Here is a 22,814-nt window from a genome sequence, read left to right as displayed (position 1 = left end):
TGGGCTCTGCGCCCATCTCCCCAGGCCTGGCCCCCTTCTCCTTGGCTCTGCTGTGAGCTGGGTTCTCCCTCCTCAGATAGCCAAGCCAATGCCCTGTGCTCTCCATGCAATCCGCACGCTCGGGGCACCTACCACATGCTGCTCAGCCCCCCGGCGATGAAGGAATAGCTAGTCTGTACCGCTCGTTCACTCGATAGGCCTATGGCCTACAGGGCATCAGGCCTGAGCCCTGGGGTGCCTCCACAGCTAGCCCCAGCCTCACTCTGTCCAGCGGCCTTCCTGCTGCTCCTGCCACAGGAGAGGGCCCAGGTGTGTGGTCACCGGTGCTCTGGTACAAATGCCATCACCCTGGCCACCTCCCCCCTCCACCAAGCATGAGCTCAGGCTGCACGAACACACACATACACAGCGGGCACTCATCCCAGGTCCTGGTGGGGGCTATACCCTGACCCGAGGCTGTGCTTTTCCTGTCTCACCTTCAGCCCCACCTGAAATCCTTGAAATTCTTAGAGTGTCATTCTGCTCCAATCAGCCTCCTCCAGGAAGCTTTCCATATCTCACACTTCCCGAGAACTCCTTCTCCTTGATCTCAGCACCTTCCTGGCCCCAGGGCACTGGGTGTGACTAATTCTCCCTGCCAGCGATCGTTGGCCTAGACTGTGCCAACCTGACGGCTGGCATGGGGTCTTCGGTTGCCTTATCTCCCCAAAAGCTGAGCACAGATCCATGCAAACAGTAGGTGCTTACTAAATACTGCTGCCTTACTGACTATAGATGGAAAGTGTAGGGAGGAGGGGCTGGCTTTTGCAAAGGACTTGAGGTGGGTCCTGCACCAGGCGCCGGCTGTGAACCGAGGGCCCGCTTGGGCTCCCGGCCCAGGGAGGAGATTAAGCTGCCCACCCCGGCCCACACCCAAGCCTGGCTGTGCGAGCTGGATGCCAGTGGTCAGAGGAGCCCCGGTCCCTCATCGGAATGACAGCACAGCCCAGACTCTACGCCCCAGGTCCTGACATCATCCCAGGTCGGGGGGCAGGGTGAACGCCCCAGCGGTGAATAATTCCTCCTCTGTCACCTGCCAGGCCCCAGCCGCCTCAAACGAGGTCTCATTAGGACAGGGCCGGCATTCTCACCTCTGCTTATTAACTCCCTTGAGCACCAGTGAGTGGAAAATGGGAGGGAGCCAGGGAGTGAGAGCCTTTTTCATTTCTGGATCATGTTGCCCTCAGCGTGGATATTCCTGGAAACTTTCCATGGGGGCTGTCCTGGCTGAGGTGGGAGTGCTGGGAGCCGAGCAGGGGCTGTTGATTTAGGCTGACAGTGCAGGTCAAAGAAGGGCCCAGTGTTCAGGAGCAGGCAGCCCCTTGGTTCCTGTCCTGACATGGCCTCACTTCTTCCCAGGGGCTGCAGAGGCTGGTGGAGGGCTCAGGCCCGGTGGGGCCATCCATCCCAGACGGATGGCCCAAGGAAAGATGTGGTGGGTGGCCAGGCACTGTCCAGAGACCAGACTGCAAGCCGAAAGGCCTGGGTTCCAGCACTGCACCCCCCTTCTCCCTGCATGACCTAGTAAGTCATTTTCCACCTAGGGCCTCAGTTTCCCCACCTAGAAAAGGAAGGCACTCCACAGGGCCACTCTCCAGTTTGGACACTCCAGGCTTCTATGCCTGCTAACGAATAAAGCTCCAATGCCCCTCAGAGGAGCCGGGTGACCCGCTCTACCCTGCCTCCCTCGGCCGGCTCCAGGTTAGTGGTCCTTCTCAGCTTCCAGAAGAGATGTCAGATCTGAGTGGACGCGGCAGATGCCTGCTGATCTAAAGGGCTCCTGGAAAGCCCAGGGGAACCGCCACTCAATGGCACACTGCGCCCAGGGAACAGCTTTTCTGTCCCTGGGGCTCTGGGGCTGGCAGGCGGCTGATGACCCGAGTGCTCTGTGTCCAGAGGGAATGGGGCTGAAACCCAGAGGTCTGCCTCAGGGATCCTGGCAGAGAGGACCCCCAGGGAACGTCCTTCTGACTAGCACAGACTTAGAAGAGCAGGAAGAGCCATTACAGATCGCCGAAACCCTGGTGTATTCATGAGAAAACTCAGCCACGGGGAGGGACGGCTTTGTCCCGGTTCTACCAGTGAGGCTCTGATGCTGTCCAGGACCCAGCCTCTAGGCCGGCTCCCTGTGACAGGCCCCACTGTGTCCCAGACTGGCCTGATCATAGGCATTAAATGGGGCACTGGTCACAGATTCAGACCCCTGGGTCCCAGACCCACAGAAGCAGACTTCAAGGGAGAGGCCTGAGAAGCTTCACGGGACCACTGCCCCGGTGATGTTGGCACTTGGGGGAAGTACGGTGTCTCCATCTTGAAAATTTCCACAGGAGAGCTCCGGAGAGCACCTGGGAGGCCAGGATCCCTGGGAGGGAAGTATCTGAGTACCAGACTTGATGCCAACCCCGGGCAGATGTTCCAGTGCTGAGGGGTGGGGGGCAGCTCCCTGAGGGCATCCATCGTCCATTTCCAGAGAAGACTGGTGCCAGCCAGCCATTGCTGCGTATCTGTCCCCCTTGCAGGCAGGCTTCTCCCTGTTTATAGATTTTCCTCATCTATAACCTAACAGAGGGCATCAGACATGGAGTAACTCATCCAGACTCACCCAGTGGATAGGTAGCAGGGCAAGGGCTTGAACCCTGAACCACCTACTCCTGAAACCCATGCTTTAACGACATGTCACACTGCGCCCCTGACCACACTGAAATTCACGTGCATGTGCAAACCCTTATGGGAGGCGGTGAGCTCTCCAGTGGTGGAGGTGTGCAAGCAGCAGTGAGAGGAGCCCCCGGCAGGCATGGGATGACCCTAACCAGCCCTCCCGGAGCTGCGGCTGGGGATGGGCTGAGCTGGCTAAAGGATGCAAGGGTTTTTATTGTGTTTCTACCACTCACAGAGAAAAATGCTTCTTCCACTCACAGATCATTTACAGGTTTTAGTTCATCAAAGTTCTCCTGGCTCAACCCTTCGCCACCCTGGAGCTGCAGGGCAGAGAGGGCATTTGCTGGGGACAGAAAGGATGAGGGCTCAGGGGGCTGGCTCCCCCGGCGGTGACAAGGACGGGGGTCTGGGGACTGGTTGTGGTAGGGAGTCTGGCTGGGGTTGGGGCTGAGAGAGAGCTCACCAGGGGCCACCCAGCGAAAGCTGTCCCACCGGCCAACCCAAGTGTGGGCCAGACAGAGGGGGCAGCATGGGAGCATTCCATGGGGGTTCTGAAGCAGAGATGCTCCCGTGAGAGCCAAAAGGCGCCCGCAAAGAGCCTCAGAGAAGCAGTGGAGGGTCCCAAACAGCTGTGAGGCAAGACATGCTGCTTCCCAAACCGGAACTGAACAGGGTGAGAAGCACTTAACAGGAAAGACAGATGCGAGGGAAAAGCTTTCACAGATTCCCATTAACCAGCCTGGGGGGCCTGGGGCTGGTGCTCCCCAGACAGTTTTCTGGGAGCTTTGTGGTCCCCATAACCCCAGGGCTCTGGAAGGTCCTTGGGGGAGTTTGCCCAGTAGCCTTGGCAGACGTACACCTGCAGACCCCACTGAGGTCACTGTCTCTTCCCTGTGCCCGCACTGGCCACAGCGCAGACCTGAGATACCTGACAGCTAGACCGGATGCCTAGGGAGCTGGGGCTGGAAGGACAGACGCGCACAGGCAGCACACAACACATCTGCCACGGACCCTGCGCAGAGCCTCAGAACCCTTCTTAACACAGCCCCCCCCCCAACATTAAGAACCGGCAAACCACAGAACCTCCTCGCCATCCCCAGAGAGAGCTGAGGGCGCACCGGCTGAGTGCCTGCTGGCTCGCTGCTCTTCAGCACAGGCACCCCAGGAACTGGGCCCGGGATGTGGTTCAGTCTTTCCTGAGCCTTTGAGATGCTTCGGGTCCAGCAGGGGTGCCAGCAGTGGCTGGCTTGGAGGGGCAGATGCAAGGAGAAGCCATGGGCGCGTGGGGCTGAAGGAGGGGACAGATGCGGCTCCCTGGGCTAGCTCAGCCCCCACGAGCTCTGCAGCCCCCAGCTGGCGGGAGGAGGTGGCCCCTCTGAGGGGGTCCTCCTTGGGCAGTGGCTCTAGCCCTGCCTGTGGTGCGGGGAGGACAAGTCCAGCACCCGGACCTTCCAAGACGTCCTGCCACGATGCCTGACCAGAGAGTCCGCCTGTCAATGGAGGAGGCCGCAAAGTGCTGCGGGAGGGGGCTGTAGGTACTAAAGGCGACAACTGGCTCCTGAGAGGTCCCTCCAGGCTGGCAGGGGTGGGGCCAGGCTCTGGGGAGACAATTCCCTCCTCCCCCTCCTGCTTCTGAAGCTAGCCCTGCCCCAGGCATCTCCCCACACTGTGGGAATCCTCCGGGTTCCCGGGAACACACACTTTGGGCCCTCTGCAGTTCAGAGCGCGTCCTGGATGGTGCAGGAGTGACGGGAGGACAGGGGCGTCCTCTCTTCCTGGGAGGAGCTGGGTGCTCTAACCCCCTGAACCCCAGTGTCCTAGGCCACATGCTGTATCTGGAGTGATGAGGGGCAGCGTTGACGCCCATGCGGCACAGCCTGTGACTGTCTCCTTGGTCTAGGGCTGTTTGGGGCTGAGGTAGGGAAGCACCAGGAGTACGGAATCCCCTGTGAGGGGGATCCCCTATTCCTCTTGAGGTCTGGTTGCCTAGGTCCTAGCCGCAGTCCTGCCTGCCTCCGTTTGCTTTTATGACCGGTGTGGCATGCCCCTGTCTTATTTTGAACGGCAGGACGGTGGCAGCCTGGCTCCCTCTGCCAATTCTCATCTGCATGATTTCCTTCCCTAGCCTCAGTTTCCCCCCAGCAAATGAGGAAACCACACGCGGCAACCGAACACGAGTCTGCACGTGGTGTATGTGTTAAATACACGCCAGATGTCAAAGGAAAACAGAGTGTGAAAGAGCCAGTATGTCATCCTTCCAATACTGAATCAAGACAAAAGCAAAGACTAGGTGGGGGCCAGTCTGGCGAGCACTCTGAAGGACCTAAGAGCATAAAGAGGGTTTCGAGTTCAGAAGAGTTCAGGGAGGAAATGACCAGGGCCTCTGGGAAGTGGAGGCTGCAGGGCCCGGGCGGGGGGTGGTGGTGGGCAGGAGGCCATGTCCGACCTTCTGGAGGAAGCAGGGCTCGAGGAAGGCTCCAAAAGGTTCAGGCTACCCAGCAACAGGGGTGGAGGGCTTTCAAGGCAGAAGGAAGTGCAGGAGCAAAGGCGCAGCCGTGGGGACGGGTGATAAAGACGTGGAGGGGGTGGCAGCCCAGAGCCCTGGTGGATGGCTAGGGTGTGATGCAGCCATGCGAGGAGTCTGGGGCAGATGGTGGTGGCTTCGAGCGCCAGGCGGAGTCCGCTGGGCACACAGCCAGCGCTGCCAGGAAGCCTGACTGGCTGGAGATGGGGACCAAGGGAGCGCCCAGGGGGCATCCAGCGGACTGGAGACACCTGGCCACCAGAACACACCGGCCTACTTCGCAGGCCTCTGAGACCCTCCAGGCCCGTGGTTCTCTGGGAGGCCACCCTCCGCCTCCTTCTCCCCTCTGGAGAGGACAGCTTATTTCTTTATGAGCAGACACGGGCTCCCGCCAGGCAGCCAGCTCCTGGACACCTCACTTTTAATTATAGCAGGGGTTTTATTAGTGCTGGAGGGAAAGGCCAGGTTCTAAGGGCCCCTGTTAGTGGACACAGGCCCCCTCTCGCTGCCCTGCTTTCGCTTATGGCCAGAGGCCCACGTGCCCAGGACAGCACAGGGCAGCACGGTGGGTCTCTGGGGACAGGCCACACACAGGGCGCCCCCTCCAAGGCTGGGAGTGGGGGGCACTGCCTCGGATCCCTCTGAAGAGCAGGGTGGGAGGGAGCCGGGCCCTGCCAGAGCTGGAAGATCAAGGCGAAGGGCGCCAGTTGGAAGCTCGGGAATTCTCAGTTCTGCTCAGTCCTGGCGACGACAGAGGCGATGACATGAAGCAGATGTCTGAGAGGATGCCTGGCTAGGGGTGCCTCTGAGGGTAAGGAGAGCAGACATGAGAAGGTCCTGGGGCTCAGAAAGAAATTCCAGAGGGAGCTCCATGGGGAGCTGTAGACGTGACTAGACAGGAGAAAGCGGGTGAGCTAAAGAGGCAGAGTGGGGCTGCCCAAGTGAGAAGACATGGGAGCTGGGCAGGAGAGAGGCCCATGCACAGGGAGAACTATCTAGAAAGAGACAGAGAGAGAGACACACACACATACACACACACACCTCCTTACCCCTCAAGGGAACAGGCACCAAAGCATAGGTGTCCCGCACGGCCACCCCCCCTTCTCAGCGGCCTCCACAGCCCTCCTCAGGGGACCTCTGGGAAGGGACTCCCCTGTCTGCTGGTCCAGCCTCCCCTGCGTCCATCCCGCAGAACCTGACGTTCTCTCTCAAACACAGGCATGCTCTGAGTGCCTGCCACTCCACCCCCGCCTAGTCTGCTGCCTGAGTGCTTGTGCAGCCCCAGCTTGCATACTTTTGATGATGAGGAACTCACTACCCACCCAGAAGGCAACTTAAAATAAAAAATCTCCAGACAGCTCAGACTCTTGGAAAGTTGAACCTGAGGATACCAGGGAGACAGCGTGGTTGCCACTAGGGGCCCGAGCTCTGCCAACCAGTCTGCTGGGCAAGAGTGTCCTTTCATCAGGAGTTTGCAAAGCGACAGAGCTGCCTCCTCACTCCAGCTATCACTCCGAATTACAACAGAACCTGAGAAACAATGTTCTATAGCCAGTACCATCTCCTTGACTGGTGATAGCTAATGAGGACCAAGAAAATCATTCATTCATTCACTCATGCGCTCAATGAATAAAATATCAATTGGGCAACAACCCTGTGCTGGGCACCAGGATGCAGTGGTGAACAAATAAATCATTTAATTTTCTTTACTCGTCTGACACCTGCCTTTCACCCATTTTACAGGCGGCAAAGCTGAGTCCAGGGAGAGGCAGTGCCTTGCTCCAAGTGGCCCAGGGAGCTGCCGGCAAAGGGCAGAGACTTCCACATGCTGTGGCAGGCGCTGACCATCTGTCAGCCCCAGGAAGAAAGGGAGGAGCGGCATGTTGGCCACCCGCCCCCAGCCGTTTCTAGGACACTGAGGTATTGATTACCACCCTTGCCTTGGAGTGGTTTTCTTTTCTTTTCTTTTTTCATCAAGGCTTTCTAGTCTTCCTTTTTTTTTTTTTTTTTCTTTTTAAAGAATAAACTCCAAGCCTCTCCTATGATTAATTACCAGCTGCCTAATGCTCCGCCACTGGCAATTTCTGGAAAGGGAATGAATTACCGTGAAAAACATCCAAAAAGAGAACCCACCGTGAAGGAGAATTTCAGAGGTTACCCCACAATTAGCAGTGGGTTCCCCTAGCCTTAGCGAGTTGCCAGCAGACCCTCTGGGGAGGGGCGGCCACCAGCCTTTGGGGGCCACCCTCTGGCTCCCAAGGGCAGCCAGGCTTAGAGGGCCGGGCAAAGGCGCCAGGCAGAAAGGAAGGTGGTTTCCTGAGCACCCACCTTGGACCTGCCAGCGGCTCAGTCCCCGGTCTCTACGGCATCATGGACCACTTAATTCCACGGTTCAAATCCCCACGCCACTACTTAGAGCTCTATGGGTTTCTTAACCACTTTGAGCCTCTGGAGAACGAGGCACTAAACACACCTCCTCACGGGATTACTGCGGGGAGAAATATGTATTTAAGGAGCGTAGTGCCTGGTACACAGTAGACTGTCACTAAGCTCTAACATTTAAAAATATTTCAGGCTTCCAAGCATCCCCATAATGGCCTTCTCAGCAGTGTTGGTATAATTATCCTCATTTTCAGATGAGAACACTGGCTCTCACTCTCACCGGAGAGAAAGGACTAGCCCAAGGTCATAAGCTGATAGCAGGGAGCTGGGCTCCCCTGCGGCCCTGCTCCCTGGTTCCAGAGCTTGGCTGTAGCATGGAGCATCCCCGGGCTCGCCTGGCCCTGTGTCTGGGCACCTGGGAGCACAAGGGGACTCAGGAGAGGAGCCGAGGGCAGCAGGGAGGTGATTGGGTGAAGCCTCATGGCAGAGCAGAGACTCTGCCTCCCCTGGCTGGGCCCCAGAGCCTTGGGACAAAGGGCCCTGGCCCAAGTCAGCACTTTTGTGAAGGCCTCTCATCTCTGGGTTGGGAGCCGCAGAGTAAAGAGGGATTATACAGGTCACCCTCTGACACGGGGCCAAGTGTGATCAACCCTGAAATGCCACTCTGTGATGAGACGCGTGGGTGTCCAGGCCAGAGGCAGGGCTGGGAGGCTCAGCCCCAGGACCTTCTGGCTCCAGCTCCTCTCAGGGGCTCCCTGGAGAGCCTCAGACCCTCATGATGGTGGATGACCAGTCTGCGTCCATTCTGGCATTGATGGGTGCTCAGGGTGGAGGGGCTGGTGGGAACTGAGGTGTCTAGAAAGAAGGAAGGGTCCCCCATTCTCGGCAAGAATGCTGACCCATCCCCCTGCGTGCATACTGGTACTGGGCATGCCGGCGCACCTGTGGGGGCAGGTGCTAGGAACGCCTCCCTCTTTTACAGACAGGGAAATCAAGGCACAGAGAAACCACACAAGGTCATGGTGGACAAGTGGTAGAGCCAGGATTTGAACGCAGTCACTCTGACTCCAGAGCCCAGAGATTCGTGTGTGCTCGTGTGCGTACCTCTGTGTATTTGCGGGAGAGAAGGGGCACCCATTTCAGCACACGGTCCCCTCTGCTCAGCCAGGCCTCTTCCTGCGCGGCTGCCATGTTGCTCGGCAGATGGGGCCCACGCGCCACGCGGTCGAGTGGTACAGACAGAGCTGCTGTGCCAAGGCTGGGGACACCAAACCTGCCCCTCTCCCTGGCTGCGTTTCCCCGCCCCCTGCCCTGGCAGCCACTCTAGAGAAAGGCCCGGCTTAGAGCCCGCTGGGGGCCCTTCCGGGGGCTGAGGAGGTCTAAGCCGGGGTGGTGGCACCCCACGCTGCCCGTGAGGACTGAGGCCCAGTCAAAGGTGCAGCATGCCCTGGCCAGCACCCGCTTCCCACTCAAGACCTGCCTACCCCTCTCCAAGCATCCGGGCCAAGCCTGCCCCCACCGGCCCCGCTGCACACCTACCTCAGTGACCCACGAACCACCAGCGTCCCGCGTCTGGTCAGCAGTGCTCAGCCCCTCCGCCTCACTCCAGTTCCATCCTGCTGCAATAGGAAGGGGTGGTCAGAGGGGCCCCTTGCCACAGGGCCTGGAACTCACTGGGCCGCCACCGCCCACCCGCCCACCTACTGGAAAATTTACTGCCAGCAAAACCCAGTCATCTCGATTTGACAGCTGGAGAATCAGGGGGACTGAGAGGAAGAGGGGCACCCCACGTCTGCCAGGTACCAGCTATGTGGATAGGCTCCTGGCCTCACCTGTTAATGTCAGGGTTTCTAGGGGCATCTGAGGACACACGGTGACGGAAGCACTCGGCATTCACTCATTTGCTCAAGAAACACTGAACACCCGAGCTGTGAATGGCATGGTGGCTGCCGTCCTTGTGGGGATTCTGATAATTAGACACTACGTAACTAGAAAAGGCATCTGCCAGAAAGAACAAGTTACGGGGGCTACACAACATAGACTTGAGGTTCTGGGGAAGTGAAATGGAAGGATGAGCCAGAGACAGGCAGGCCAAGATGCATGGAACAGCATTCCAGGCAAAGGGAACAGTCTATGTGAAGACTCGAAGACAGGGACTAAAGCCTGGTTCGGGGGAGGAGTTGAGAGTGGGTGGGTGGTGGGGTGGTGAGGGAAGGAGAGGTGGGGTGAGTGGGGTCAAGTGGGTGGCCAATCACTGAGAGGAGGGCAGCGGCTTCAGGAGGGTCTGAACAGCTGAGGAACATGACCCTAGCTCTGGTTTGAGAAGCTCCTATGGCTGCTGGGGGAGACAGGCTTGGGAGGGACAGGAGGAAATGGGGAGACAGTGTGGAGGCTGTTCCCGGGGTCCAGGCCAGAGATGGTGGTGCGTGTAGCAGAGGGGACAGTGGGCAGAGTGGCAGGAACCGCTAGTGCCCTGGGTACGTGGTGATGACGGAGGGAGAAGCCATGGGCACTCTGGTCCCCTGCCCCCCACTGTTGTTGGGGCTTGATTACCCTCATGGCGCGGGGGAGCAGTCCTGCTCGCCCATCTCCTCAAGGGCCACCAGCACTCCTCGCTCTGCTCCGTTCCCCGTAGGGATCTCGGAGGACCAGCCCCAGAGGCCCCGCAGCTGGGTTTCTCTGGAGTCCTGGCTACATGGTGCGGGCCACAGAGCCTCACATCAGAGTCCCAGTGATGAGGGCGCCTCACTGGGTAGCTCCAGGCAATTCCCACGCTTCTCTGGGCTGTGCGTCCTCTAAGAAATGGGAAACCTAACTGTGGGCCGAGTGCCTCTCGGGGTGAGCCCCATGGCTCACAGAGGAAGGAGTGTGGGTCACATGAACTGTGGGCTCCCACACATGCCAGGGGCCGTGGGAGGCCGCAGATCTGGCCCACTGCACTGGGCAGCTGGCAGGCGCACCCGGGAGGACAAGTGCGTGCTGTGGTTATTTGAAGCCTGGGTTTTACCCTCTTACCAAGTGTGTGTCTTTGGGCAAATTTCTTAAACCTCTTTGTGCCTTGGTTTTCTCACTAGCAGGATGGGACCACAGGGGCCACGAGGGGACCTCCCTCAAAGCGTTGTGCGGACCGTAGAAGGTAGCACTCAGGAGTGCTGGATACGCAGGTGGCTTTCTGGGGAGGTCAGCTGGGGCAGCAGTGACCTTGCAGGGACTGGTGCTGGGCTCCACAGGGCACTAGGTCCCTAAGCCCCAAGCTCCCAAAGCCAGGGCTGGCATCCCTGCCCCAGCAGGGAAAGACAATGTCTCTGCACCCCAACCCTTTGACTCTGGCAGCGCCCAAACCACTTGACGTGGGGACACAGACAGCCCTGGCGCCCATGGACTCCCAACTCTCCCATTTCTCAGAGGAGGAATCAGAGGACTGAAGAGGGGCCGTGACCACCCCTGTTGCAGGGTCACACAGCAAGTCAGTGGCTGGGGGAGAACTGGAACCAGCCTCCTGCTTCCCCACCACCCACAGCTCAGGCCTTTCCCATAGGCAAGCTGGCCCGCAGATCCGCTGACAGAGAGAAAATCATGATTCTGGCAGCTGAGATCGAAGCCGGAGCCGGAAAGCCCTCGCTCACACAGTGAGCCGTGTCCAGGCCCCAAGGAATGACACCCGCCCGTCCTGCCTCTCAGGGGCGTTCTGGCTCACAGCGCACACACACATGCCTTCAGTCCCCCCAGGCTCTTTGGTGGGCTCGGGCAAAGGGACACACAGGCCAGAGAGGGGAAGAGACATGTCCAAGGTTAAACAGCGCACAGATAGGTTGGAGGCTGCACCACGATATAAACTTGGGCCCTGGCTGGGAAGTGACCCCCCCTTTGTGTGAGCCTGGGTAAGAGACAGGACTAGGAGGCCTGCTTTTACTGAGTCCATATTGGAGTTCTGCCTGGGATAATTCTTTAACCTTTGGTAAATGCTATGAGGCAGAAACTAAACTGGTAACCCCAATTTACACATGATGCCCAGAGAGGTTCTCTAACTTCCGTGAGGTCACACAGGTAAGAAGGAACTAATAAGTACCAAGAACACAGCTATAACATGCGTAGGCAGGCGATCTGCCCCACCCATGCTCGGCCCACTCCTGGAGGACCAGCTCAGAGACAGACGGCGCTGGGCACCCAGCTCCCCTGCTGCTGGGCTGGGCACCACTCACAGAGGCACAGAAGAGCTGTGAACACGGAGGTGATGTCATCTCCCCTGTCCCGGCCCCCCGGGGGCCCTGAGGTGAAGCTCACAGTCTATGTGGGTTTGGCACCCTGGAGACCAGAGGGAGAAGGATGGAGATGGACCAGCTGTCACCGTGCCTGCTCCCAGCCTGACCACCACCAGAAACAACACAGACCATTGCAGGGAAATGTTCTCTGCTTCAAAGGCTCTCGGTGCCACGCAGCAGGGAGGAGACCGGCTGAAACTCAGGGGCAAGGCGGGGTGGTGGGGCCCACCCAGTGTCCCCAAGGGGTGGGTACCCCATTGCCCAGAGGGCTCTCCTGGCACCCTTACCTGAGGACTCTCACTCCAGGGGTGGGGAGGGGAGTGAGGACCTGGCCGAGGAGCAGCCTCTGACTACAAAGTCCACAAGGGCAGAAAGGGATGTGCAGACCCGCAGGCCAACAACGCTTCCGTTCTCCTTGCCTATCTAGAGCTCCCAGGGGCAGGGACAGGTGCCCATTCTGCAGAGCAGGAAACTGAGCTCTCAGGGAGGACAGGATTGCCAGAGGTCTCACAGCTGGAGAGTGGCAACTCTGGGTCTGGGACACGGCCAAGGCCGTTGTGGGGTGGGGAGCACCCCAGGACCCAGATACATTCTCCCAAACACACCCACCTGCCCATCCCTTCCTCTTGCAGGGATGCCCTGGCCTTGGCTGTTGGCTTGGGGGGAGGCACCAGGACAAGCTGACTGGGGCTGGGGCTGGGGCTGGCCCGGAGAGCGGCAGGGCTGATCGGGGCTCACTGGAGGACAGAGGGGCCCATGCCACGGGGCATCCAGGATGAGAGGCACCCTGCTGGCTCTGTGCTGTGGCTCCAGGCCTGTGGCTAAGTGACTGGTTATTCTCTACAGCTGCCAAAGGTTCAGAACCCACATTCCGGGCTGGAGATCTCGTCCTGTCCTCAGTGGTGAGGTCAAGGGCAAGGGTGGGCAGAGCGGGATTGGAATCCTTTATGTTGGGTGACCTTGGGCAAGCCACTTGGCATCTCTGAGCCCTCATCTCCTTTCTACACAGGGACGAGGGGGCCCTCCAGCTATCTGTCCACCAGCGAGGCGGCAGGCTGACCTCGTGGAGCCCCACGTTGGCCAGAGCACTGACTTACCCACAGGCTACTGGGGGGAGGGGGTCAGACTGCCCAGTGTGGTCTGTAGGCAGGTGGCCATACGGATGGTGTCCCTGAGCCGGAGTTCAGGGCTCCTGTCACATGCTGCGACTCACGCCTCAGTGTCTGTGAGGACTTAAGACGAAATGGGTGTGTGGATCCAGGGGCCACATGTGAAAGAGCAGGTCAGGAAATGATGGCTGTTGAAATCTGAAGGAGGGGGCAGTTACTCAAGGTCAGATGTGGCCAAGCTGGGACCAAAACATGGTCACATGGGACCCACCCAAACTGGGTCTATCCTGCTGCTTCACCGGCTGAACTGCCCTGAACCGGCTCCCGTGGCCGGCACCTTCCTCAGCTGGGCTGTTCTTATCCCCATTTTACGGATGGGCCAACCCATTGCTGGTCCTGTGGGCCAGGGGCCCTGTTTTGGGCCCTGCACAGGGGGGTGGCCTCAGACCCAGCTCCCAGGCTCACTGTGGAGACACGGCTTCGCCCACCTCAGAGATCCACCCAGGAAAGCATCCCCTTACATGACCCTAGGAACAGGCCCCTCGCCCTCCCCTGGCGGACGGTACTGGCTCCAGGAGCTAGGCAAATATTTACCCCGATGGTTATCCAAACCAGGCTGGCCACCCCGCCCCCCACATTCCTGGAATACATGTTCGTTGACCTCATCAAGCTGTGGGGGGAGGGGGTTGGGGGAAAGGAAGCCAGACCATAGGGAAGGGCCAGACTGAGGGTCCTGGAAGCCCAGGCCTGCTGGCCAGGAGGAAAAAGGGCAGCTTCGAACTGTCCCTCTGACCGAACCCTGACTAGGGGGAGGCCCTGGGCGGATCTTGTAATGCAGGACACGGCCAGAGCATGGACCGACCCACAGGCCACTAGGGGAGGGGGCTGGACTACCCCAGCGTGGTGTGGTGGGGCTGGGAGCTACCCTAGGGCCACCTCTGGGCCTGCACTTGAGGGCTCCAGCACCCGGCCTCCAGCTCCTCACCCCTGCTGCCAGTCACCCCCCACACAGACACACACGTGTGCACACGCACACGCACTGTCGTGTCTGCAGAGCGAGAAACTCAGCCTGCCATAAACACAGATTCTCCAGTCCACTAGGGCCGGATGTGGGGCTTGATGCACGGTTTGAACCTGGGACTCCAGGATCATGACCTGAGCCAAAGGCAGATGCTTCACCAACTGAGCCACCCAGGCACCTGTTAGGGCACTTCCTCAGCAACCCCAGGAGCCCTCGTGGCCCCACTCCAACCTCACCATAATTCTGTCACCAGGGAGCCATCTTACAGCTGAAGAAATGCCCAGCAGAGACCAGAGGTCATGAAACTGAAATGGTAGACAACAGACACTGTCTTACCCCAACCATATTTCAACAGTGCTGCCCCTTCCTTTGATGCCCAACAGATCACCTCCACCATGCTGCCCTCCCTGATCGTCCCCGACATGATCTTTCCATTCCCGAACTCCCAGACATTTTGATGCTGTTTCTTTCCTTCTCCTTGCATAACTAAAATCCAGTGCCCGGTCATCTCTTCGGCTGTGAGACCCTTGTCCACTCGCTCCAGGTATAGCAGAGTTGAGCGGTTGTGAGACCCTTGTCCACTCACTCCAGGTATAGCAGAGTTGAGCCTGGAGGCTCGGGAAGGCCCGAGCACTCAGGATAACGCTGAAATCCTGAGTCTTTTCACCAAACAGCAGTAGCTGCAGTTGTCCTTAAGGAACAGATAAGAAAGCAGACCCAGTAAGTGGTTGTCTGGGGTCCAGAGAACTCCTGGGTAGGGCTGTCCAAGAATCCCAAGCTACCCTTGGTTCAATAATCCTGTCTGTCTTCACTTCCTCTGAGAGTATTCAGAGCTGTTCTGACAGCCTGCCCACACCCAGGCCCAGGGAAGCCCAGCCCAGGCCTCTGGGCTTCCGGCCTCCTTCTCTCCAGTGTGGAATCTTGGCAAGCAGCGGGGGAAGGGCAGACCAGTGTCATAGCTGACCTGCAGGGACTCAGGAATGAACTGTAGGCCTGCAAGTCTGTTGCGGGGCCCTGACGGATGCCTCTACGTAGGGACAGCTCTGGTGCCAAGAGATGCCCAGCACAAACCTGGGGCCATACCTGGCTCTGTGCGGGACCCAAAGAGCAGGAGCTGGAGAAGGGTAGAGCTCCCAGAACTGCCCTCTCCACCCTCATAACATCTGAGATTGGTTTCCCCTTATTGAATATGGAGACATGACTTCTGGCGGTTGCTCCTTCATTCCATCCATCCATCCATCCATCCATGCATTTATCCATCCATCCACCCATCCACCTATCCATCCATCCATCCATCCATCCATCCATCCATCCACCCATCCACCTCTCCATCCATCCATCTCTCCATCCATCCATCCATCCAGCTCTCCATCCATCCATCTCTCCATCCACCTCTCCATCCATCCACCTCTCCATCCATCCATCTCTCCATCCATCCATCCATCTCTCCATCCATCCATCTCTCCATCCATCCATCCATCCATCCATCCATCCATCCATCCATCCACCTCTCCATCCATCCACCTCTCCATCCATCCATCTCTCCATCCATCCATCTACCTCTCCATCCATCCATCTCTCCATCCATCCATCTACCTCTCCATCCATCCATCTCTCCATCCATCCATCTCTCCATCCATCCATCCATCCACCTCTCCATCCATCCATCCATCCATCCATCCATCCATCCATCCATCCACTTCTCCATCCATCCACCTCTCCATCCATCCATCTCTCCATCCATCCATCTACCTCTCCATCCATCCATCTACCCATCCATCCATCTACCTCTCCATCCATCCATCTCTCCATCCATCCATCTACCTCTCCATCCATCCATCCATCCATCCATCCATCCACCTCTCCATCCATCCACCTCTCCATCCATCCATCTCTCCATCCATCCATCTACCTCTCCATCCATCCATCTCTCCATCCATCCATCTACCTCTCCATCCATCCATCTCTCCATCCATCCATCTCTCCATCCATCCATCCATCCACCTCTCCATCCATCCATCCATCCATCCATCTATCCATCCATCCATCCATCCATTTCCTTCTTTCAACAACTAGTGACAGTGCCTACCATCTGCTGGAGGAGGACAAGACGGAGCAGGGTTGGGGTGGTGGGTGATGAGAGGGAAGACAGGGTCAAAGGCTGACAAGTGCCAGCTTGTATGCTTCCCAAGGGGGTTTGCACACTGTCTGATGTGAGGCAGGCAAAACACAGAAAGATGGAGAATTCTAGGACAGAGTGTTGGTGGGTGTGCCCATCTTGGCCTGGCAGCGAAACAGAGGGCCTGGGGCATCATCCTTTTGGGCAGTCTCTCAGGCAGGAGGGCAAAAGCCCAGAGGCTTGGCAGGAGCAAAGTTCTGGACTGAGGGGAGAGTTGTAGGTGGCATCAGCAAGCAGGGGAAAAGCTGCATTGGAGGAGCGGGGGCACCAGCATCCCCGACCACATATAGACACATCCCTGGGGGCCCTTCCAAAGCCTCACCCAGTGCTCAAGCCTGATTTGCTCTGTTTTCCAGGGCAAGCTGGAGTGGCGCCTTCTCCAGAGAGCGCTCGAAGAGCCAGAATTTCCTCACTAGTAGTGTGCGTGGCCCAGGCCCCAAGGGACAGCGTTTGCGCATCCGGCCCCTCACAGGGCACACAGGTGGGCTTCACCCCAGCAAGCCGCCCAGCCCCTTGGTGTTGGGCTCGTGCAAAGGGGTAAGGACACACCATAGCCTGAGGTTACACGGTGCAGCTCTGGGTTCTGACATAGCAGGACTTGGGGCCTCCGCTCCACTACTTCCTGAGCCGAGGCGCTGGGCAAGAGACTGAATCTCTCTGGGCTTTGGTTCCCTCATCTGTAAAATGGGGATGATAGGAGTCCCTCGTGTCAGAGTTGTAAGGCCTTAACAAGGAGATGCCCATTCCACGCTTGCATGGGAAATGCTCCATTAACAGGGACTGTCACTGGCTTCGGTTTGCTGCCAAGCACAGATTTGGGGTCTTGCCTGGGGAAAGACATTGGATCTCTTCTCACAGAGAAGGAGAAAGACCCGGGACTCTGTGAAGATGAAACCTGGCTTCAGGCCCTTCCTAGGGCTGACTCAAGAGCAGGTCCAGAGGGTCCGTTCCCCAGAGAGGGCCTTCACGAGGGTCACCTGCTCCCAATCCCTTTCCACACAATTAACAGTCAGCTCTGAACCAGGTGCTCCTTCTACACCCACCCTCCCATCAGCCCCTTGGGGATGGGCATAGCCTCTCCCTTGCCAGGGGCCAGGGTCTTGCCTAGAGGGGCACCCAGTTGGGCTTGGCCAAACCAGGGCTCCTGGCGCCCACCTGGACACTCGCCATTCCCAAGGCTGAGGATCTAAGCTGAATTTTCTGTCAATGACCCCCTCTTAGGGACTTTGTCTCTCGCCTCTTGCCCACTCTGCTTGGAGTGGCTTGGCACCTGTCACCTGGTCCTGCACTGCCCATCTGAGGGGATCCCTGGAGGAATACCCCTTATCTCCACCCCTAGGACTCCCCAAGCCCAATTCCTCTACGGCATTAACCGAGGCTGGCAGAAGCTCTCAGAAGAGTCCTTGGAAATGCTCAGTTTAAGCCTGCCACCTTACCAGGGAGGGGACATAAGTCCAAAGTGGAACAGGGGTGGGCCCATGACCAAGATGAGAACCGAAGAGCAGGTCAGTTCTGGTGTCGAGCCTGGACCAAGGAACTAAGGACTCACGAGCAAGTCACCTGTCCCCCCAGGTCTCAGTCCCCTTATCTGGCTAACATGGGCTAACATGGGCTGAAGGATTAGCTTAGCTGACATTTCATCTGTGATTGGCACAGGGCTGTGCAGCTCCATGGGCAGCCTGGACTCCAAGCCCTGTGCTCCCTCCACTCGAGGAGGTGGGCGGGGAGATTGAGAGGCCGAAGGGCCCAGGGACTCCCCGAGGCACCCGCACATTGTCTAGCCCTGAGCATTCCTGATGACCCCTCTGTTGGGCCAGGGCCAGCCCCCAGCGGTCACAGCCCCCCCGCACAGGCATCCCTCTCAGACTCTGGCCACGTGGGGGCCAGGCCAGGCTGAGGTGGTGGCCGAGGCCCAGATTTACAAACTCCAGACAAAGGAAAGCCCTGTTCTTGCTGGCAGGAGGTAACGGGCTTGAGCTGAGGCACTAAGGTCACCCAGGCGTAAAGAAATCCCGGTTCTGCTGCTTACAAGCACCTGGCCTTAGCCAAGCCCCTGTGCCTACCCCTGCCTCAGTTTACTCAATGGTATAATGGGGAGGGAGGAAGTCTAACTGGGGTAAATGCATGGCTCGACTCCTGGCCCTCCCGGAGGAGCCAGGCCACAGGGGCTCTCGCTGTTGGTAGGAAGGCCAGTCCTCCCATCAAGGGCAACCCCGGGGTGGTCTGCAGGGGTGCTGCTGGGGGGCGGTGTGCAGGGTGTGTTCATCATGCCGCCCTTGGCAGCTCACCCCAAGATGCTCTCCCATGCAGCTGCCCAGGGAAGCCTGTCTCCCCCCGACCCTGCTCGAATGGAGGTGGGTTCTGACCCTGCCTTAGCCCTTTTACCCTCTGTGACCTGGGCCAGTGCCTTGCCATCCCATGAAGTCCCATCCTTCATCTGTAAAGCGAGAGGACCATGTCTGCCTAGTCCCCAGGGCGCTGGAGGAACTCCGGGAGATGGAGGATGTGGCCAGGCGAAGTGACACGCTGTGAGGCGGCTCCTGTTCTGTCCCACGTACCGCCAGCCTTGGCTGACCCTGCCTTCCTGGGCAGGTCCCGGAGCCCAGCCCTGTGGGAGCCACCACACACCCAGAGCTCATGGCAGGGCCCCACCAGGAGGCACCAGGCCCTCCGTAGCTGCTTCCCAGCTGAAGCATCAGGACTTAGCTTAGGAAGGCCTCCTTCTCCCTGGAGTGTGGGGCCTCCTTGCATTCTTTCAGATGGAGGGGCTCCCTCAGCCCAGCAACTTCAAGGGATTTGGGGGAAGCCACCTCTCATGTGCCCATCAATCTTAGGGACAGAGCCTGACCTCTGGGACTGGACCCCTGGATAAGCTAAAATGAGGGGCTGAGGTCAGCCCCCATGATGGGTGTCTTCTTCCCGTGTCCACAGCACCCAGCACTGGGGCCCCTGGAATGTTCGCCGGATGCATGGAGCCGCGAGGGGAGGTGCAGGGTGAAAACGGCTTTAGGTCAGACAGCACAGCAGCTGACCCTCGCACAGCGCCTGCCGCATCCAGCCCAGGCACGTGTCTATCAGACGCTGAGCACTGGTCGCCCCATTTCGTCCCCACAGCAATTCTACAGAGAGGTCCCGGCACCCCCATTTCACAGATGAGGAAGCTGAAGCTTGGAGACACGAAGTCAGTGGCTCATGGTGTTAGAAAGTGGCACTGCTAGATTCGGTGCAGGCTCAGAGCTCCGGAATCCACAGGTGGGCCCACCGCGTGGACGGCGCAGCCCACCACAGGCCCCCCAGAGCATGGGCGCCCCACCAATCTCCGCCCCAGGAATGTGACTGAACCGGGGCACTACTTTTCAAAGTTGCCCTAGAGCTCCTCGCAGCAGGGGCTGAGAACCTCTGGCCAGCCCCACCCTCACTCTTCAGTCCGGGGAAAGTGTGGCTTGGGGAGGGAAGGGACATGCCCACGATCACCGTGACTGCTGGGGGCAGGGGCTGAGACCTGGAGTCCAGGTGCCCTGACTTCTCCGACTTGGCTCTGAGCTCTTGGAAACAGAGCGCTGTCAGCCCAGCAGAGCAGCCCACAGGCACAGATGCGGGTGGGAGATTGGAGGCAGAAGGCCGGGGAAGCCAGAACAGCACGCAGCCCGATGACACACGGGCCCAGCAATTCCTGACTCATGGCCACCCATCCCGTGACTCCACCCACCGCCAAAGTCCCCACCCTGGCTCACACCCCACAGCCCACTGCAACCTCGAGGCCCCTCCTGTTCAGGACCAGAAAGCCACAGAGGGAGGAAGGAGCCGTGGGGCCCCACCCAGGGCTGGGTGGGAAACCCAGACCAGCCCAAGGAGGGGGGACACGGACTCTGGGACATGCAGAGGAAGAGGCATCAGCGCTGACCCTGGCCCCTCCCTGCAGTGCTCGGCAGACTTCCAGCCTGGGCTGGCTAGCACCCTGGGGACCACGGACCCAGTTTCTAGGAGGAAAACGGAGGCCTGCCAAGCCACCCACTTGGGTCAACCTCCTGAGCCACATGACTCCTTTTGAATCAGAGCCCCATACCTGGATGAACACGTCAGGCTTCCCCGCTGCCACTTCCTTTCCCCGAGAGTGTTATTCCTCTATCCAAGGACGTTCCACAGCTCCCCATTGTCTGCGAGGCTCAGCTCTAACTCTCCAGCCTCATATTTGGGACCTAGGCCTGCCTCTGACCTGTAACGTTTCCCTAAACACGTCTGGGTCACCTCTGCACCCCTGCCCACGTGAATCCTGCTGCCAGGAATGTCCCGGGTGCCAGCGGCCTGATGTACTGGGGCAGACATGAACACCCACCGAGGGGCTGCAGGGGCACAGACACGGTGCTCCCAGAATATCAAGGACTCCTCACAGCCGGCTCTGAAAGGCCCATGTGGCAGATGCTGAGGCTCAGGGAGTGAGGTGTCCAAGGCCGCTGGGGCTGTGACCACACCACAAGGGGGGGCTGGGCTGCACGAACCTCTGGTCTTCCTGGTTGCTGACAAGCTCAGGGTAGCCCTGCGTCTGTTAGTCTATTCAATGTCATGGCAACTTGGATCTGCTCACTTGGCCTCCTGACCCTCTGTCTGTCCCACTTTGGGAGCAGGTGATACCCCAGGTTGTCCCCCTTACTGATACTGAGCTGGGTGTAGGCTGTGGGCGCCTGGCTTGGGGAGGTGGCGAAGGGTCAGAGAAGCAGGGCAGAGCAGCAGCAAGGGCACTGAGTCTGGGGCCGGCTTCCTGGTTCAAAGCCCAGCATAACCACCTCGGCAGGTTGATTCACCTCTCTGTGCCTCACTGCTCTCCCCTGCAAATGGGGGGAAGGAAAGCAGTGACCCCATAAGATGGGGAGTACACATTTCTGCAGACAGACTTAGAGCAGCACCTCCACAGAGGACGGCAGAAGCACTCAGAGCTCGTGGTATCATCCCCTTGGGGGTCCCTGCGCCTTAGGCTCAACATCACGACTGAAGGAAAACCAAAGGCCTCCGAGCACCTGCCAGGAGGGAGGAGGAGGACAGGAGACTGGCAGCAGAACCTGCCCCTCAGCACGGCCCCCTTCCTGGCTTCTGGGCCCCAGGCCCGCTAACCTGGCCCTCATGCCTGATCCCACGAAGGTACTGCAGAGACCCCAGCATGCGCCATCACTCGGCTCCTGGGAGGAGGGAGAAAGGCGGGCTCCCTCCTGGGTGCAGACACCCAGCTTTGCCCCTGTGCTGTTGCCCAGGGCTGGGATGACCCAGAGAGGGGTCGTGCCAGCATCATCACCCCCATCCATCAGGCGGACACTAGCAGCCACCCATGCCTCTCTTCCTGCTTGGGGCTCAGCATAGACAATGCACCCTGGCTGGGCTGGAGACCAATGTCTGGGGTGCATGAGAGAGGCTCTGGGGCAGTTCATCCCAAGCCTGGCTGTCCTTATAGGGTGTAAGTTTCTCCTACCCCCAAATCCTTTATCTCATGGGATGCTCTTAGCTGGGCAGAGCTGCTGCTTCTCCCTTCTCTCTGCAGCTGAGGCCCAGCATGGTGGAGTGACTTGCCCAAGTGCACCACCAAGCTCACGGTAGATCCTAGACCACGAACCCTGGTCTCTGGGCTCCCAGGCCTAGCCCTACCATGAGGTTTCTCTTGCTAGTCCCTAAAGGTGACCGACTGTCTGGGAGAAGATAAGTCATCAGCATGTGTGGGGTGAGGCATGGGCGTGGGCCCAAAGCTTCTACCAGTGGGAGGACCCAGGAGGGGGTCAGTGCAGGTCAGAGGCAGGGCAGCCTGAGAGCCTGAGGTCCGGCTTCCTTTCTCAAGAGGGTATGATTCCTGGCAGCAGCTCCCACGGGAAATAGTAGAAGCGCCACCCGCGGGAAACACGGGGTGGGACAAAGGGGGTGCCGGGCAGGGTTTCCTGTCGGGTGGGTGACCTGTGTGCCTGTGGCTCTGGGGCCAGAACGGGGTTGGGCTTTGCCTCATCCCTGGCTCAGGCCCAGACCACCCTGCGTCCCATCCTCCAGGCCTTCCCTGGCTTCCTGTCCTACCGGCCGCACCCGGCCCGGGACAGAGGCAGGGCCCCATGGGGGCCTCCTCACATGCACTCAAGTTTTCTGGGGTGAGAGTAGGCAGACTGCCCTGGCCTGCTCGGTGGCCTCTGGCCTCTGACCTCTGACCTCTAGACCTCCAGCTACTTGTTTTCCAGCAAAAGGACTCCACAAAAGCAGCAGTGGGTTTTCTTCCCAGCAGCACATAAGCCCAGGCACAGCTGAGTGGGGGCTGCAGGAATCAGCCCCTCCCAGGGGGCCTGGAATCACTGTCTTCCACCACTCGGGGCAGAGGGGCAGTGTCCCTTCTGAGGAGCCATGAGGGAGGGACGAGGACAAGGGGAGAAGCTGAAGAAGGGACAGCTGTCAGGCCTCAGAGGCAGAACTTCCTAGTGGTGAAAGATTGAGGGGGGGGACAGAGCCCTTTCTGCAGAAGGTGCGGTATGCCCGCTGGACAGTGCGGCCCCCACCCCGGAACAGCACCTTGTCCAGCCCAGGCACGGACCCAGAGTGCGAGCCTTCATCCCACTCCCAGCCTTGCGTGCCTGCATTCTTACACGTGTCAGGGGTCTAGGCTGGCGGGGGGGGGGGG

At 59.1% G+C, this 22,814-nt stretch overlaps 1 protein-coding gene across 8 annotated transcripts in view; it reads right to left on the bottom strand.

Annotated features, from left to right (window-relative positions):
• Nucleotides 1-22,814, bottom strand: part of ZMIZ1 (zinc finger MIZ-type containing 1) — a 235,280-nt gene that overhangs the window by 136,947 nt on the left and 75,519 nt on the right. For 6 of the 8 annotated variants that reach the window (XM_034662770.1, XM_034662768.1, XM_034662762.1 and 3 more), the window contains one exon: nt 9,143-9,222. The exons of 1 other annotated variant lie outside the window; for it this stretch is intronic. The gene's annotated coding sequence lies outside the window, so the exon portion shown is untranslated. The remainder of the gene's footprint in view (nt 1-9,142; nt 9,223-22,814) is intronic. One more of the 8 variants, XM_034662764.1, reaches the window with a different exon arrangement.

The sequence above is a fragment of the Ailuropoda melanoleuca genome, chromosome 6 (assembly GCF_002007445.2).
Source record: "Ailuropoda melanoleuca isolate Jingjing chromosome 6, ASM200744v2, whole genome shotgun sequence".
NCBI classification, from domain to species: domain Eukaryota; kingdom Metazoa; phylum Chordata; class Mammalia; order Carnivora; family Ursidae; genus Ailuropoda; species Ailuropoda melanoleuca.
Note: the sequence above shows the minus strand (reverse complement) of the source record. Positions and strands in the feature narration are given on the sequence as shown.